Source organism: Dufourea novaeangliae, unplaced genomic scaffold (genome assembly GCF_001272555.1).
Source record: "Dufourea novaeangliae isolate 0120121106 unplaced genomic scaffold, ASM127255v1 scaffold64, whole genome shotgun sequence".
Lineage (NCBI taxonomy): Eukaryota > Metazoa > Arthropoda > Insecta > Hymenoptera > Halictidae > Dufourea > Dufourea novaeangliae.
In genome coordinates, this window is record NW_015373954.1 from 2,817,146 (window position 1) to 2,835,406 (window position 18,261).

An 18,261-nucleotide genomic window follows, 5' to 3' on the forward strand; every position below is an offset into this window, starting at 1 on the left:
GAATAATAATTTTCCCCTTTCTCTAATTATCAGACCCGATCCCATACTTGTGGCATTCAGTTCATGTGTTACACATTCCAATCACCTGTTACCCAAAGGAATCGATCTTCCAAGGAATCGCATCCAAATCGAACATACACCCTCGTCCAACTCCCAGTTACCCAACGACCCCGATTTTCCACAGTTCGGTGTTTGGAAAAAAAAAACTCTCCCCTGGCAAATTTTCTCCCGCGACTCTCTGAACACGGCGACGAACCCGGCCTCGATGCAGAATCGATTACAGACCATGCTCGAAACTCGTGGCGGCTCGATACCGGATACAATAACCCGTGGGGCTCGGAATAGCGACCGCCGTCGTGCTCCTTTAGGTGGCAGAAAACGGGGTCCCCTCTCCGGTGTGTGTATACGACGACGTCGCGGCACGGCCGTGTCCCGGCTTAAAGCCGCTGCACACAAGTCACGTATACCGGCATGGGACCACCAGGTATTATGGCGCGTCCTTTACCCCTCTGCCCCTGGGGCGACCCTCTTCCCCCCCGGCCCGGTACCTTGCTCGCCCAGGCCTTCTCTCCAGGCCCGTCGTCGTGCACATATTACCGTCGCGTCGCGCCGCGGTATAATGTGGGTGCCGGTTGCACACACCGAGAACCCGGCCCGGTGTCACGCTACGTGCTTCCTGCCCGCAGGCCGTGGTGTGACAAAAGGCCTTATGTCCGCCCGCTCGTGGAACACTCGTGATCGCAATGTGTAATCAAGCTCGCATGGCCACTGTATTACCACGTACACACCTAACCGTGGCCCGCGGCCATCCTGCTCTTCTGTATGTATACGTGTGCGTCTGTGTATGTGTGTGTGTGGACTGCACGAGTCATACGTACGCGTTAGCTTATGTGTATGTTTGTATGCTCTGTTTATGTCTGTATATGGCCTCTGTGTATATGGCCTCTGTGTATATTGCCTCTGTGTATGTGTGTATTGTGTGTGTATCCACGGCCGCTTTTGGCCGACCGTTTCCCGCGCCAGGACACGCGGCGGGACGACCCTCCTTTTCCTCGATCGGTTTCGCAACCGAGCCAGCCCCGGCTATCGGCGCCCACTTTTCTACTCGATTCGTCGCGCCGCTTGCACGCGCGCACCGCCGCGTTGTTCCCCGCTCCTCCCAACCCCTCCCCCTAACGATCCCCTACTGTATACCCGCCCCAGCAAGCTTCGACGACTCCAGACTCCTTTCAGACCGTGTCTCCGGAGGGGGAGGTGAGCACCTTTTTTTTTCTTCTTTTCGTAACCTTCGCCACCCCGCGAATGCTCCTCGAGGATTTTAAACGAGCACGAAATTTTTCTGGGGGAGAATCGACTGGAGGGGTGTTGGGATGATTTTTTTGGGGAGGGCGATGTGTTGTCTGGTTGTTGATGTAATTCGGTTGTACAGTTGGGTTTTGGGTGAGGGATATAAAGTTTTTTTTTGTTGAGTGAATTTGTAATATTTTTACGGATCTATCGAAAAATTTTTTCTGGTTCGAGCACATCTTTTATACGATTGCCAGACGAATTTCAAAGATCGTCCGAAAGATCTTCCCGTGGCCCATTTGTTGAAGTATCCAGTTTCGTTTTTATTACTACGCATCCCGATACGGGTGAATTTTACGTTTTCCGTAATAGAAAAACGGCTAATTATCGTGCGGTTTATCCGGTTGAAGGAAAAGTTATCGTCGATAAATTTTGCCGAGTGTTCGTCAATGGGTGTATACTAGAGTTCCAGCGATTTTCGAGGATATTTGCATTCGGAAAAGGGACCTCGGCCGATTTTCCGAAATTAAATATGAATACCCAGAGGCGGAAAGTTACGGCTGAAAAGGGCCAATCATCATCCCCTGGGCTGAGGTAGGTACAGTTGGACCCACGTTGTACTTTTGGCAATTTTCGTGGCGCTTTGGGACGCAGCCTGCCACGAGTAACGTGTTTACCTAGACTATTGATCAAAGGGAACGAGATCTTTGTTTGGCGGAGGTGCGCCCGGAAAACTTTGGGGTTCGTAACGGGGGGAGTGTCGGGAATTTTTCCGTCGAGTTCCAACCGGGTACGTGCGGATATTCGAGAGAACAGCTAGGCCGGGCGGTACCCCGAGCTTCAGGAAAGTTTCGCTTGCCTCGACTCGACAACTCGACGACACACACACACACACGCTTTACCGATCGATTCGATACATTTCTGGACCGATTGGAATTTCACACTGGGATAGAGACTACTTTCCTCGTTACGAAATTAACGAAGAAACGTTTATTTCCTTCCGTTCGGTAATGCATCCGATTTTCTATATTCAAACCGACCAGAATCTCTTCTATGTTCTAACCAATAATATCTGAATCTTTATAGTGGAGCATACACGTCATATAATACCGATAATTTTGTCGATCAAGATCCTTCATTCGTGAAGGACTAAGGTAACACTTTAGATTGGTAACGGAATCTAAATCATTTCCACATATACCAGTTCCCAGAACCTTTAAGAAATATTTTCACCAGAATTTCGTCGACAAGAAAATCGTGTACGACGTTAACAGTAATCCAAAAATATGGAAAGCACATCCAAGTACCGTACCAATGGTTCGACGGCTTAAAGAAACCGGTTAAGAATCATCGAAGAAGACAGGTATTTGCTATATAACCTCAGAGACCACGGAACTTCGTTGAATCGGCTCGATCCACCAGGATTTTCTCGACGGTGAAACCTCTCGCCACAGAGCCCCCGTTCTTCTTTTTTTTCTTTCCTCCTCTTCTTCTTCCCACTCCATCGGAATTGTTAATTCCGCGAGAAATTGTCGGATCTCTAACCGGCGAGCCGAGCCCCGCGGAAAGGCGGCGACGGCGGGGGCCAATTTCTGCGGCGAGCCCGATCTAATCCGCCGCAAACAGCGGCCACCGTCGCCTTTCGTGATACCCCGTTAGACCGAGGAGAAAACGTCGAAGCGTTCTCGGGGCAGCCCGAGAGCGGCGGTAAGTTGAATTCCCAAACGGGCGGGTGTGGCGACCGCCCCGCAACGGGCGACCGAAACGGATGCTCCTATCTCCTCTCCGACACCAACTACACAACTCCCACCGTTTTCTCTGTCTCTCTCTGTAGTACTGTGATTTCCAACTTTTCCCATTTAGTTTTTCACGTTCTCCCTTTACTTTTCTTTAGTCTCCGGAATCACCAAGAATATCACGATCAGAAGTCACGAGAAGGAGATTGTGTAACCTCGATATTATGTTTGAAAGAAACTTAGACCAACTGCATTTTCACCGGAAACATCTTTAAACGAAATATCGAAAGGTGGGGATTTTAAAGAAATTTAAACCAGAATATTCGAAAATGGGAATCTTTCTTTTACCATCAAGAGCCAACTATACAAGGTGTCTAGGAGTAATACCACGAACTTTCAAGGTGTGGGAAGTGTAGTTTCACCAGAAATACCTTCGAACGAAATATTGAAAAGAAGAGGTGGGGATTTTGAAGAAATTTAAATCAGAATATTCGAAAACGGGAATCTTTCTTTTACCATCAAGAGCCAACTATACAAGGTGTCTATGAGTAATACCGCGAACTTTCAAGGTGTGGGAAGTGTAGTTTCACCAGAAATACCTTCGAACGAAATATTGAAAAGAAAAGGTGGGGATTTTGAAGAAATTTAAATCAGAATATTCGAAAACGGGAATCTTTCTTTTACCATCAAGAGCCAACTATACAAGGTTTCTAGGAGTAATACCGCGAACTTTCAAGATGTGGGAAGTGTAGTTTCACCAGAAATACCTTCGAACGAAATATCGAGTAGGTGGGGATATTGGAGAAATTTAAGTCACGAGATTCGAAAACGAATAATTTTCTTCCAGTAGGATGAACCAAGGATACAAGGTACCTGGGAGTAATACCACCCGGAAAGTTTGTTCCGTCGATCGCGCGACAATTTACGGGAAGGATCGATTGGAACACGTTTCTGGAGCGCTCGAAACGGGACGTCGTCACTGTCTGTCACCGAGCTACACCACAAAGAGAATTCCATCGATTTCCAGGCGATAAACACGCGGGGATTTCCGTGTGGCACGCCGCGGGTGCCTCGCGGGTTCCGTGTCCAAAAACGAGCCCAGTCGTTGACAGGGCACACGCTTCGGCTCGTGAAAGCGTAACGCTCCCGAACAGCGTCCTGTCAACGCGCAACGCCGTCAGTCCGAACACTTTCCCGGCGTGCCTCGTGACACTTTTTTTTCTCTGTCTTTATTTTCAACCGCGGCGATATCTCGTGCACTTGAACACGATCGACACTTCGAAACAGAGCACCCCCTTAACGATTTCATGAAGATCGAAGAGGATTCGAAACGGGCTGGTGTTGTGGAATGGTTCGAAGGATAAATTCGAGAACGAAACCGTTGTTCGACGTTTCACCTCGTCGAATTCCGTGAGGCCAAAGCGGTAAAAACGCAGTCGAGAAAAAGGCGCAGCCGCGGTGCATATAGGCGACGCACCTACGATAACCGCCGTCTTTTGAAATCACTTTGAAGTTAGCGCCCTCGCGACGGTTATCATCGAAGCGGGGATTCGACGCAGAGAAAAAAAAAACAAAGAACAACACTCACTGTTCGCTAATCGTTGTATACTCCGAGACTCGTGTGCCTGTTCTCTCGATTTCACGCGGTTGTCACCAATCAAAAACTCGGAGAACAGTATGAACATATACGCGAGAAAGACACGGTTTAAAAGTCGATAAAAAGAACCGGGGCGCGTACACCAAGGATAAGAGAATGTGCAAAAAAAAAAAAAAGAAAAGAAAGAAACTGATCGTATCACTGATTTCTCGTAGGACACCACAAAATACTTGTACTATCACCACCGACCTGTAGGAGAAGCACGGTAGCCAGGAGAATTCTGAATCCTCACGTATCCAGCGTGACGATCCGTGCGTGCCGCGTGTCCACGTTCCGAAAGTGTCACCTCCCTCTCTCCAAAGAGTCTCTCGGGCTGCTTCAGGAGAGACGTGCACCGGCGAAGATCCGTGAAAGGAGGAAGAAGAGGCGGCGAGCGGCGGAGATCGCGCGCGCGGTGTGCCTCAAGCCCAAGTCCGTCCGTCGCGGTTCGACGATGTCGGTGGGTAAACCGCGTATACACACACGTGCACGCACACACACACAGACATATGTATATATATGTATACACAGAGAGACACTTCTCTTTTCTTGCACTCCCCCTCTATATCTTTCGTTTCTTTCTTCCCCGCCGGCTGTCCTCCGTTCTCGCGTTTCCTTTTTTTTTTTTGTTTTCTTTTATTTTCCTTTACTCTTTTTCGTTAGCCTCTCAGGAAACCACCAGCTACAGGGGGGGGAGGGGGACCGCGCGCACGTTCGACGTCGCGCGGCGGCAAACGAGAGCCGAGTATTATAGGAAGAGAGGCAGAGGCACGAGACGTGTCCGCGCGCGGATAGAGACGGAAAGGAAAAGGAGAACGCGCGCGACTGTTCGCTCGAAGGAAGAGAAAGAGAACGTAGAAGAAGGAGAGAGAGTTTGGAGCAGATGCCGAAGGAACAGGAGAGAGAAAGAGTTTGCGACGGAGTGAGGTAGGTGGCCCGGGACGGACGACGTGGTGACGGCGGTGGAGGCGGGAGGAAGAGGAAAACCGAGCGACGACGGCGGCGGCAGCAGACTCGGTTGACTCGGTGGCCGAACGGTATCTCACCCGCGAAAAGCGTCCCGCGATCAGGTGACAGGCGGCTAGAGAGTACACACACCGGCGCTACGCAGGAGCGAGAAAGACACGAGATCACGGCGCGGCGGCGGCAGCGGCCCACGGGGGAACGAAAGGAGCCGAGCGAACGGGACGGTACGAATGGGACGCTCGTGCTGCGAAAGGAGACAGAAGCCCGCCCGGAGTGTCGGTGGCGGCGACGGTGGCGGCGGTGGTGGGGGACAGAGAGTAGTGGGACGGCGGGAGGTTAAACACGCCGAACGGCGGCGGCGGCCGACCGACTGAGAGGGATTATAGAGTGGGACGAGGACGGAGAGAGAACGGATAGCCGGTGTGCTGCTGCTCGTGCGGGTTCCCCGAGTTGGATGACTGACATGGGTCGAGGAGAAAAAGAAGGAAGGGAGTAGAAGAAGAGACCAAGATAAGGAAAAAGAAGACGAAGAAGAAGATACTGGCGATAAAAAAAAAAAAAGAAAAGAGGACAAAGGAGCAGACGACGGACTCGCAACAGCGAGGATAAAGACGAGATATCACCGGACGACTGTCCCGTACGGAGGAATAAAATGAAAATACCGTGTGCGGGTAACGAAGCCGGACGGAGCAAAGGAAGCAGCAAAGGAGAAACGTTGGGGGGATATAGGAGCCGCGGTGTATATAGCGCGACTGGGTATATACGCGACTCGCCAGGGTGGAAGAGCACGCGCGCGCGCACACGTGTTTCTCTCTCTTATACCCGCGAAGGGGGAATTCGAGGGAGAGAAGGGCTCCCTGATCGCTTCTGAGTGCAAACGGTTCGGCGTGCGGTGGGACACTGGCAGGCGGGCGGCTGGCTGAAACTGCTGTGGATAGCGGGTGGCGGCGACCGGTGCGATACTCCACGGGACGGGACGGGACGGGCCGAGAGCCGGGCCGGGACCCCCATCCACGTACGGTACGCGCACACAACCGTGTCGTCCCCTCCCTCCTACACTACCTACCACACACAGAGATAGGGAGACCCGACGGACGCGCTACGCAGAGAACGGTCCGCACAGACACAGTCGTGCGCTCACACGGACAGTGAGTCAGGCAAACGAGCGGACGGGCGGGTAGGCAGGCAGGCAGGCAGGCAGGCAGGCAGGCAGGCAAGCAGGCAGACAGGCAGGCGAGCGAGCAAAGCAGCCTCAGCTCGTGTACGAGCCACGGCACGTTACTACGCCAACGGCACTGCCTGCCCTCGGCTCGATTCGGTCTCGCTCGGGCGACCGCGTTAGTCTGACTTTGCCGTCTTCGTCGGCCCGCCAAGCTCCATCTTCGTCATCCTCGGCTAACTCGTCTTTCGGCACGGTTCTCTCTCTTTCACACACACACACACACACACATACATATACTCTCTCGGTGGTTCCATGCCGCTACCCATCCCCTCGGTTCTATCTCGTGCGCGTCTTTCTCTCCCTCTCTCTTTTTCTGCGTCCCTCGCCTCACGCTTCTCAGCCGATGCTCCCTTCCGCAAGCGCGCACGATCCCCCGACCTCTCTTTTTCTCCACGTTTCTTCTCCTTCTCTCGAATTCTCGCCTTCCGTCCCTGTCGCTCTCTCTCTCTCTCTCTCTCTCTCTCTCTCTCTCTTCGATCGGGCCACCCGGTTTCTCTCTGTTTTTCTCCCTGAGACCGTGTGCACCGTTCCCTCGGTCGCCTCTTTCGCCGGAGCGTCGGCTTCTCTTTGTCGTTGCGTCCTTGTTCGTTTCCCCCGTACGTCCCTCTCTAGCTCGTTCGCTCTTTGCCCGCGACGCTCCGTCACTCCTCGTTGCGCTCCGTTCTCTCGTGTCCCGTCCTCTTCGTTTTGCCACGCTATCCTACTTCCACCCGTTGCGACGGTCTTTGTCGAGCGTGCGCGCGCTCGCCCACACCGGAGCGGTAGCATATCGTAGGTCCGCCTGCCTACCGGAACTTTTCAGACACCGACGAACTCAACGGAGCCCCGATAGTACGAGAGAGAACGTAAAAAAGAAATAGGAAAAAAAGGGGGCTGCGAGGGAGAACTACGACCGACGATCGGGAACGCTCTGAGAGGGAGAGAGATGTGACCGCGCGGATGTAACGGGTGTGGATGGGAGCGCTGGCACGACGGCGACGATCGTGGCCCGACTTGTTCACGAATTTTTTTTCGCCGCAGTCGGGATGAATTTCGGGAAGCCTGGGAGCTGAGGTGGAAATTGCTTCCAGAGAAATTGGATTTCACGATAATGGCGCGAATCGGTTCCAGAGATTTTCAGGAAACCAAAACGCCGGGATAGGAGCGGGGGACACCCCGTTTCTACCACCCTCCTCCCCCCTTGGGTTCGATCCGTCCCGTATTGGAGGCGGCGGCTTGTAAATTTCTCGATACACGGGAGAACACGTAGAACCCTTCGCTGATTCCCGTTTCGAACTTAGCGAACGTTTTCGGAATGGAAGTTTTTGATTTTTATTTAACACATAAATTACGTAAGCACTAAAAATGACTGGTTACTATACTCTTCTAACGATGACTAAAATGTTACAACAAAGTATTGTCTCGGATCTTCTAATTTATGAATTTGTATATTTTCATATAATTGTCGTGTTTATCGATTTGATAGAAATAGGTATACGTTTATCGTCGGTAGTTCTAGTGTTAACTTCCATGTCTGTGTCGTTGCATCGCTATTGAATTAAAGGGGTACAGGGATCTTGAAATGCTTTTTTTTATAGGCGTACGAAGTATTCAGGAAGTTGATGATTAGGGATTTCTAGTTTTCAAGACCATTTGATTCATAGAGGCTCGTGTGGTTCGACGCTACCTTATTTAAACTGATTCACGTGGTGTTTCTGTCATTACTAATTGGCCTACCGAACGAAGCACGAGTCACCGCGAGTAACGATCGTAAACAGACGTATTGTTAAGGTGATTTGTGGCAACGGATCCTTTCTCCGTGTTCCATTCCGTCGGTCGAACCGACGAAGTTCAAGGTAGATCCTGCTGTTTCGGACAGGTGTTTCTTTCGAGTAGTCTTTCCATGTCTGGCCTCTTCTGTTAAAATGTTGTTTTCCATGTCTTCGAGTCAAAAGAACGACAGCAAGGAACACGAAGCAGGTAACGTAGGGAAGCCTCTATTACAGAGTTTCACGTTTTCAATTTTAATCGTTACATATTTGTATCTACAATTGTAAATTTCCATGAATTCCCGCAGTCCATTAATTACAAAGCAGCAACTTCAACACGAATGTGTAATATGAAAGCTGAATCCTCTGGACAAATCATACTCGACCGACAGCCCAACGAATTCGTCTGCTTATAAATAGCTCTCGGTTTGGCAAAACGATTATTATCTTCGGATCTCTAATTTAGCCCGCGTGACCTACCCTATTACCGTGCGCATTTTCGAGTGTCACCACAAAAACCGCGCGAAAAGCTCCTCCGCTAGAAGACCGCACGAAAAGATAAGAAAACGAAAAAAAAAAAAAAAAAAAAAAAGAAAAGGAAAACCACCGTGTTCAGTGACCAGGATCTCAGTTCGGTCAGCGCAAACGACGCCGGAAGCACGGCCGCGACGAAAGCGGCGCTTCTGATCGGGGGCAAAGCGCTCTCAGCTATTCCAACAAAGTATTCCGCACAGAGAGCCGCGGGGCCGCAGTCGCTGAGTCTCCGAAGTTGCCTTAATCTCGATCCACCGCCTCTCTCCTCTTCCCCTTACTCGCCCCTCGCCGTCACTGGCTACGACAGACTTTGAGGGTGACTTTGCGTTCCGTGGACAGACAGACAGAGACAGAGAGAGAGAGGGGGGGGGGGTTAGGGACCTGAAAGGCCAGACTGGGATGGAAGACTATCGAAGCCCAGACGGTGGGTAGAGAGTGAAGGGAATATAATCCGTGCGACGAAAGAATTCGAGGAAGAAGAAGACGAAGAACGGACATCAACGGGAGAAACGAGGAATACCTGAGAGCACAAAGCAGACCTCGAAATGGTAAAATGTAGAGGGAAGACCATGGCGATGGATACTCTAGGACCCGCATCTCGCGAGAACCCACCAATCGTCCTCCTCCTTCACCCTCGACACCGATCGTCGTCCAGGCGATCAGTACGCGTTCGTTTCAGGGTTACAGACGATGATTGTCGTCTATGAAAGCCGGTCGATCTCTGTCCACGGGATGGTTGCGGGGGAAGGGACACGAAGGCGGGAGATGAACACAGTGGGAGGGCGGCGGTGCCCCCTTAACACCGGGCACGAGGCAAAAAAGGGGTCCAGCTGTGCGCTGCATCCTTCTACGGGCTGCTGCCCCCTCCCCCCCTTCCCGAACGGGGGGTCTTGGAGATTATTAAAATGCCAGGAGGGGTGCTGCGGGGTGGCTGTTCGTACTGTTAGACGGAGAGGGGAGCTGCGTAGCCACGAAACCGGTAACCCTCTTTTTTGGCCTCACTCTCCCCCCCCCCTCCGTTTCCGTCCCTCTTCTCTTTTAGTGGGCTGATTCGGTATTCAAGTTCGCAGTCGCGGCGCATGGGCCGCATAAAATTGCCCTCTCCCCTCTTACAATGACACCAATCAACTTTCGCCGACCCAGACGAGCCCACCAATCAGGCGAGACTTGGATCCGCGACGACAAACATTTTTCGGGGTTTATTCGACCGAGGAAAGATTTGTGATGCTGGTATTTTCGAACGCTGGGAATTCGAGGGATATTTGGGTACGATCGAAGTTGCTATGCTCGAAAGGGGTTGTTGTTTATGCGATAAAAGCAAGAAATCCTTCTTCTCAATTGGGTTAGTCAATCAGAACGGAACCAGGATATGTGGAAATGGTGAACACTCCATCGAGTCCTCCAAGTCAATATCATTTTTACATTGTTATATTAAAAATTAAACGACTTAGAACGAAAGAATTTTTATTATTGGAAGGAATGCGGAATTTAATACAGCAAACATGTAAAAGGTTATTTGTTTTAAAAAAGTGGACTTAGTACATTCTGGCTCTGGGGTCCAGGTATATATAGGGTGTAACAAAAGTGTTGTAGGTCCCTGGAATGGGTCAGTCGTGAGGTGGTTTGGAACAAGTTTATCCTCAGCAAGAATGTTAACAAATTCTCGGACAACATTTTTGTTAAAGAAAAACTTGTTCCGAATCACCTAACGAGTGACCCATTTCAAGGACCTATAACACTTTTCTTACACCCTGTATACCCCGATACTGATGTATCAATTTATTCGTTCGATAGTATCAGCCTTTTTCCAGACTCGGAGAATTTCCGCGTAAGAATGTGTAATTCGAGAAAATTTTACAAGGGGTGGAGATTATGGGTTGCTGTTTTTGATAGAAATTTATTCGTAAAGAAACTTGTTACATGATTTAAAATGACCAATCACGGACAGAATAATTTCGAATTCCCTTCGATGCATTCGGTGGATAAAGTCGGCCTTCGGTCAACCGCATAGGCGTCGAATGTAAACGCAATTATACACGGTCCTCCGCGTCATTTAACGACCTAAACAAGGGAGGCCCTAGGTTTTCTGACACCTTGCGCCGTCTTCACCTTGCAAACATGCCGACACAAAGAATCCACAAGCACGTGCAGACCGCCGCCCCCCTTCCCCCTAGGGACTAGTTACCTGCGAGCTTTAAGGATCCTAATACTTTGTTTAGGGTGTGCCCCATTCTCGAGGTAAGAACGCTAAACGAAACTATTACGCGGGACAGGACCGAGACCCGACAGAATAAAAAAATCTTGCGGCATTTATTAGAGTCTCGACGCACGCGGTGTTAACTCTTTGAGGCACGCGATTTTAAAGAAAATAAAAATCCTAGTTGCACAGAATTTATTTTAATATAAAAGAAATTATATAAAAATAAAATATTAAACTGTATCACTATGAGTAACTTCAACTTTTCGAGGTGGGTTCAAATATATCCCACCATGCATAAAAAGCTAAGCGAAGGGTGGGACAGTTTTTAACCCACCTAACTCTAAATAGTTAATACCTGTCAAGCAACTGGTGGGGATACGAGTGATGTCGGTCCGTGTAAACGGTATATCAGAATTAGGGAAATACTCACAGAATGCTTGTCCTTGCGGGAATGTCAGTTGTCGATGTCCTTCGGCCGGCTTAGTCTTCAGTGTTTCTTGGAGCAGCACGGACGGTTCCACAGTTGGCAGGATATGTGATACAGTGGTTCCAGTGAATCTGAAATCGCATCGTGTTTATTTGTGAGTAATGTAATAATATTTTTCCATTGTGATTTGTTTTAGAAACTGCTGGAATTTTGTGACGGTACAGTTTTTTTAGTTTTGTGTCACTTTTAGGGGAGTATATGTAGTATTACGTATGTTTTCAAGTTTCTCATTTTTTAGATAAATCGTATTCCCATATACGTTTACTTAGCTTTTCTTACTGTTTTATATTAAGAAGAATTTTCTTAGGTACGACTTAAAATAGAAGTTGCAATCATATCGCGAACATCATTTAGACGAGGAATTTCTTAATCTGTCAATCATATGATTTTCTTTGTCATCGCAAGTCGAGTCTGGATAGAGTGTATACTACTACAGAATTACTCGATTACGAAACGAAAGAAAATATAATAGGAACGTATGTTCAAATATACGAAAGGTGTTCCAAATTATAAGAACAGTACAAACGAAATGATTTAACATATCGATCTGTATGTGACCCAAATAATTTTTCATAATCGTTATAAAACTACCCATCGATCATTAACGCTTCTAGTACCTAACTAAACTCTGTAGGTCCAAAAAACGCCACTCCCTCACGTCAAATACCAGTCATTCCCCACAAGAAATGTTAATAAATTTCCCTGATAAACGTTCTTCATACGAGGTCTCGTTTCAAAGGGAAAGCCCACTCGGAAATGTCATCGACTATGCGTGTACAATATCTAGAATTCGTGGTGACAGTAAATAGAAACAGAATTCGACGAACAGCCAAGTCCTACTCAAATACACCCATACCTAACAGATTTCCAAATTCGATTATCCAAAACAAGTACTATCCCACATTTTCGATTTGTTTTTCCATACAACATAAAAACCGCTGCTGTACTACCCCAGAACATCCTGTATAAAATAAACATCTCTGTCAAAGCATACTGAAAAAAAAAAAACAAAACAAAACTATACAGACCATCACCGCTATACCGTACGCCCTCCCTCCCCTCCCAAACATCCTTTCCGGTTTTACAACCCACAGGTCTCTCTTACCTTCGAACGAGAGAACAGCTTATTCGCGGCCCAGAGGCGCGCATAATCGCGCGGAAACGTTCCGCAAACAGCTACCGCCCCGGGGTCCATAGATTCCCGTCGAGTTTGTCCCGGATATCGCCCAGGTCGTGCGCGCGAGGGGGAAGGGCGGGAAGGGAGGAGACCGCCCGGTAACGTCCCGTCACTAATTACATTCTCCTCGCGCAATCACGGCCGCCCGCGTGTACACTTACAACCGTCCCGGTTCCGTCTCTCTGGCCCGCGTCCAATTCACCCTCGTCCCCCCCCCCCTCCAACCCTTCCACCTTCTCCTTCTCTGGTCGGATCAGAAGCTCTCTTGGCTCGGCTATCGGCCTGGGGGGATCCCACCTTCACGCTCCTCGCGTTCTTTCCCGATGTGGCCTTCCCCGGCTGCCTGTTCCACCTCCTCCTCTTCCTTCGACTCTTGGCCACTGGTCCGTAGCCGCTTCTTGTTCGGGCCACCTAGACACGCGGTGAGGTGTCACGCGTTGGACGGGACGGTTTCGAGACTTTGAAGACCTAAAACACCCCAGAGGATTATGGAGGTGTCCGGCTGTGGGACGAATCGATGGGATGAGTGTTCGTGTTGTTCGATGGGTTAGGTTTTGGTAATCTTAATGGGTTTGATTTTTGGTAACCGGGGAATTGTTGGATGGATCGATCTGGTAGGCTAGAGATTGTTTTAGGTTGTGTTTTTCTGTTGATGAAGATTTCTATGGAATTTCCGGACGTATTGATGGGTTGAATATTCGTGTCATTTAATGGGTTAGGTTTTTGGTAATCTTAATGGGTTTGATTTTTGGTAATCGGGGGAATTGTTGGATGGATCGATTTAGTAGGCTAGAGATCGTTTTAGATTGTGTTTCTCTGTTGATGAAGATTTCTATGGAATTTCGGGACGAATCGATGGGCTGAGTATTCGTGTCATTTAATGTGTTAGGTTTTGGTAATCTTAATAGGTTTGATTTTTGGTAATCGGGGAATTGTTGGATGGATCGATCTAGTAGGCTAGAGATCGTTTTAGTTTGTGTTTATCCGTGGATGAAGATTTCTATGGAATTTCGGATAAGCTGAGTATTTCGGTTGTTTAATGTGCACGTAGTTTTTGTGACCTCTACTAGAGAATTAAGCAATAAAGAACATGATTAGAAGGTATTACATAGTGGAGATACTTTTTTCGTGGTAGTTGTATAGGTGCTTTGGGAAACAGGTTTTAGTGGGACTTAAGGGGAAAAGGTGACAGTGTTGTGAAATTTAAATGGGAAATTTTTTGTAGATTTAGTAGAAACTTGATTGGGACTAAACCAGAGATTTAGTATGATTTTTTAATAAGAACGCTGGAATGTTAAATCTCATGCAAAATCATAAGCTATTAAGCATACACAGTAAGCAATAAGAATTTACAGTTTTACTCAATAAATTAATGAAAATTAACTTACGATTGATTTTTAAAAATCGTAGAAGATTTTTTTATATGAATTTTGTAAGTTACCAGTCGAGAGTTAGATTTACCATTCGAAGGATCCTGCAAGTTCTGGAATCTGAAATAAAATTCGACGTCCTTGTTAAACAGTGGAAATAGTATTTAACGAACCAAAAAACTTCGTAGTTATATACACGAACGATATTAAAAATCACAAAACTCCACGAATATATACAATATAGAATTCATAAACAGAACTCCGAATATTATTTACATTATTTAATTACCAGGTAACTTCACTATACACCATCCTACTAGAAATTCAATTAATCACAGAAACGGTATAATCACGCCACCATAAAAATAATTATAACAAGGTTAAATAATTATCGTCACATCCGTAAATAAAAGAATTCAACCTGAACCTCGGTAAAAAAGAGAATCAAAACTAATTTCACAGGAAATTCGTCAATCGACACCGGGTCGATGGGTGGAGGGATCGGTCGTAAAATCGATAGCGCGACAACAGAAATAAAAGCAAAATGCAAACAACAAAAAACGTTGGAACCGACTTCTATTAAAAGGGAAACTGTAATACCCGAAGCGTCGAAAGCGATAAAATTTTATCAGCGTCGGAGTACACACGTAGTCGTGTGCCTCCGTGTGTGTGTGTGTGTGTGCACGCAAAAATCCATACACGCGGCCGCAACCCGTCCCCACCCCTCTAACACACCCATCCACCCCCTCGCATTACGGGGCGAGATCTGTAAAAGTTGAAACACTCTCGGGGGCCCAAGGTAACGTCGCGCCTTTATCCGCACGATTGCGCCCAGATATCGAGCCGTGCCGATATCTTCTCGAGTCGTTTCCGGTATCGGAAACTTTCTTCCAAAAGAACGATGCAAAGTGGGCGAGGACCGATTATCCTTGGACAGGGGCCGTCGGCCAGCAGCCTTTTGCTATAGATCGTCCCGTTATCCTACGATTTCTTGCGCCTCGAACTTCAAGTTCCTTCATCAAAAATAGTTTCTTTCTTTTCTATTGGAAATTTTCTTCGAAAATGAATTTTCAGCTGATTGTTACAATTCAGAAAAGGTAAAGGGTTAACTTTTGACGATTTCTACACATATTCAAATATTGCTCGAACAGTCTCTTTTTCTCTCCCTTCGAAAAACGACTATTCTCGTGCCTCTTCTTTCATTCACAGAAAAGTAAAAAATATTTACAAGTTCTAACAGATTTTACAACAATTTAAGCGTATTCTGCTCAAACGTTCAAAAGTTTCCAACGTGTTATATGTACAGTTTAGACACTCATTGTATGCAAATCATATTCTACACTATTTCTTTCACCCCCAATTCATTGCTTTTGTTAATCATCGAGAGGTATGTACAATACTACTATCGCTTGAACGGAAAAAATTAAATATATATGTACAAATATATACAAATTTACAAACCTATATATATACAAATTTACAAATATATATACACAAATTTACAAAAACCAAGAGTCCCCAGATCCATGCAAACTCCACTATCCCCCCTAAACCAAGTTCAACCCGCCTTACAGGGCTATCTAAGGCTATCTCTCGGAACGTGTCAGAATCGTTTCCATAATTATCTCGTTCGCTCCGGTCCAATCGGCCAGAAACGATTCGTGACGCGTGAAAATGGCTCGAGGAGGAGGAAAACGAGGAAAGACGATCAACGTGGTCGAGGATAAAGCGAAAAATCAGTAAGCCGCGGACCGCGGGTGAGACGTATAGCTCAAGAGGCATCGCTAACTGCTCAACGTATAACCGACTAATTACGTTAAGATGGATTACTCGACGGACGTGTTACAGTCGAACGAATTGGCTTAAAGGAAAACGGGCGGCGGCGCTGTTTAAAGCCGATGTACGCGAGTCACCGAGTAGCGAGCGACCGCTGGGCGCGTTTAACCCTTTCGCCACGGTGGAATTTGGCGCCCAGGCGTCACCACTGAACTGGACTTCGTGCCACGAGACTTTTATTTAGTAAATTTCAATGTGTTTAATAAATTTAATAGATTTCGATGGAAAGACATTCATGTAGTTGACACTAGAACTACCAACACTCGTGAAAATAAGTCGATTGTAGATTCTTTGTGTTACCATTGAAATTATAATGGTGCTTTTGAAGGAATTTGTCTTTTAGTTCACTGTACATTTTATATTGTATTATATTTGTGCTAACTTGTAGTATGTATTATATATGTTAATATATTGTGCTATAAATTCTGTGAATCGCTGGACTTCTTTAGTTCTCAGGCCTCTTTTAGGCATAGAATATACAGTACATTATTACTTACAATTGACTAATTCTAAGTGGATTGTATAGTAAATCGTTTCATACTCGTGAATGAAGGAATAAAATTAAAGAAGTATAATTATATTTTGTATGTCTACATTCAACGCTGGTAGTTCTAATGTTAATGTTATTGATACATTTTTAAAGGAATAAATATGTACATAATATATGTTTTCAAGTGATATGTACAAGAATAGAACATGCAGAAATAGTTGTATGTTATAATGAAATTAATTATATACAGGTATAGTAACAAGGGAGGAATACAATAGTGAACACTTACCATTTAATTCTGTAAGGACCTTAAAAAAACAGTCAGTTACATGGAATCTGTTGAAAAAAAAAACTATAATTTCTTGTCTTTTAACGCATTCGAATAAGAGTTTGAGGGATATGCCAGAGAAAATTAAAAATAGAGAACGATTACTATTCAACTAAGAGTATCTACGTTTAGAGTTGTCAAAGATTGACGAGTTAATAAATTCCAAACTAATATGCCACGAAAAGAAAAAGAACAAAAAGAAGTACGTACGTAGTTAAATAGTTAAATAATAACCAATTCGAAGACTACAACGGCTAACGAAAAAATAAACGCAAAATAGAATATATTATACAAATCAACCAGCAATATTTACATTATTTCATTTCAAAAAACACAAAAGTAGCACACTCACATAAAATGTATAGTTGTAACGTACACACTGATAAAAGCTAAAAGTAATTCTATATAATTTAAACGATTGCTTAATTTAAAATAGAAAGATACAAAGGAAAAATTCGACTATCTTACGATACACTTGGAAATGAACCAATCCCTCGTCAAACGTAATTAACGAAACTCATATTTACAATGAAGTATTCTCAGAATAATCGTACAAAACAGAAGAACACCTATTCGATCGATTCCGAAAATGCTTGTCGCGTACAGAATTTCCTTAAAAGCCGATTTCAAAGTTTCACAACAAAAGCAAACTAACAACAAACTCAGCACTACAATCCCCACAAAAATTTGCATAGATTACGAACTAAACTGCGAATATTCTGCATTTACAACCTCTGCAATCGTAACTGTCACTAACAAAAGAAAAACTATAACGCGATTATTTTCAATACAAAGATTCCTTTCCATTTTTTCGTTCGATCCTATGAAAACAACATTTCCATAAACATCCACATATCTAACTACAAAACAACTCTAAAGTCTCCTTCCGCCGATTCCCAAGATCCACTTATTCTCATTGAATCTCCAAAACAGATTAAACCTCCATCAATCCCATCGAAAGTGTACACTCGAAGAGGTACACCGCTGGAAAATTCAAAATCTCAAAAACCTAATTCAGACAATCGTAACAAAAAGAAAAAAAAAAAACAAAACAAATCCCATCGATACTGTCTCCCTCTTCTGTCGCCGTCCTCTCTCTCCGTCCACTTGGCTCCGGATCAGAAGCCACTCGGTTCGATCGAAAAGCGCGTCGAAAGCTCTACAGCACTCTCGCCCGTCGTCGGATCTGGGTCAATTAGACCGGCAATTAACGTAATCGCGGCCCGTGGAATCTGCAAGCAACT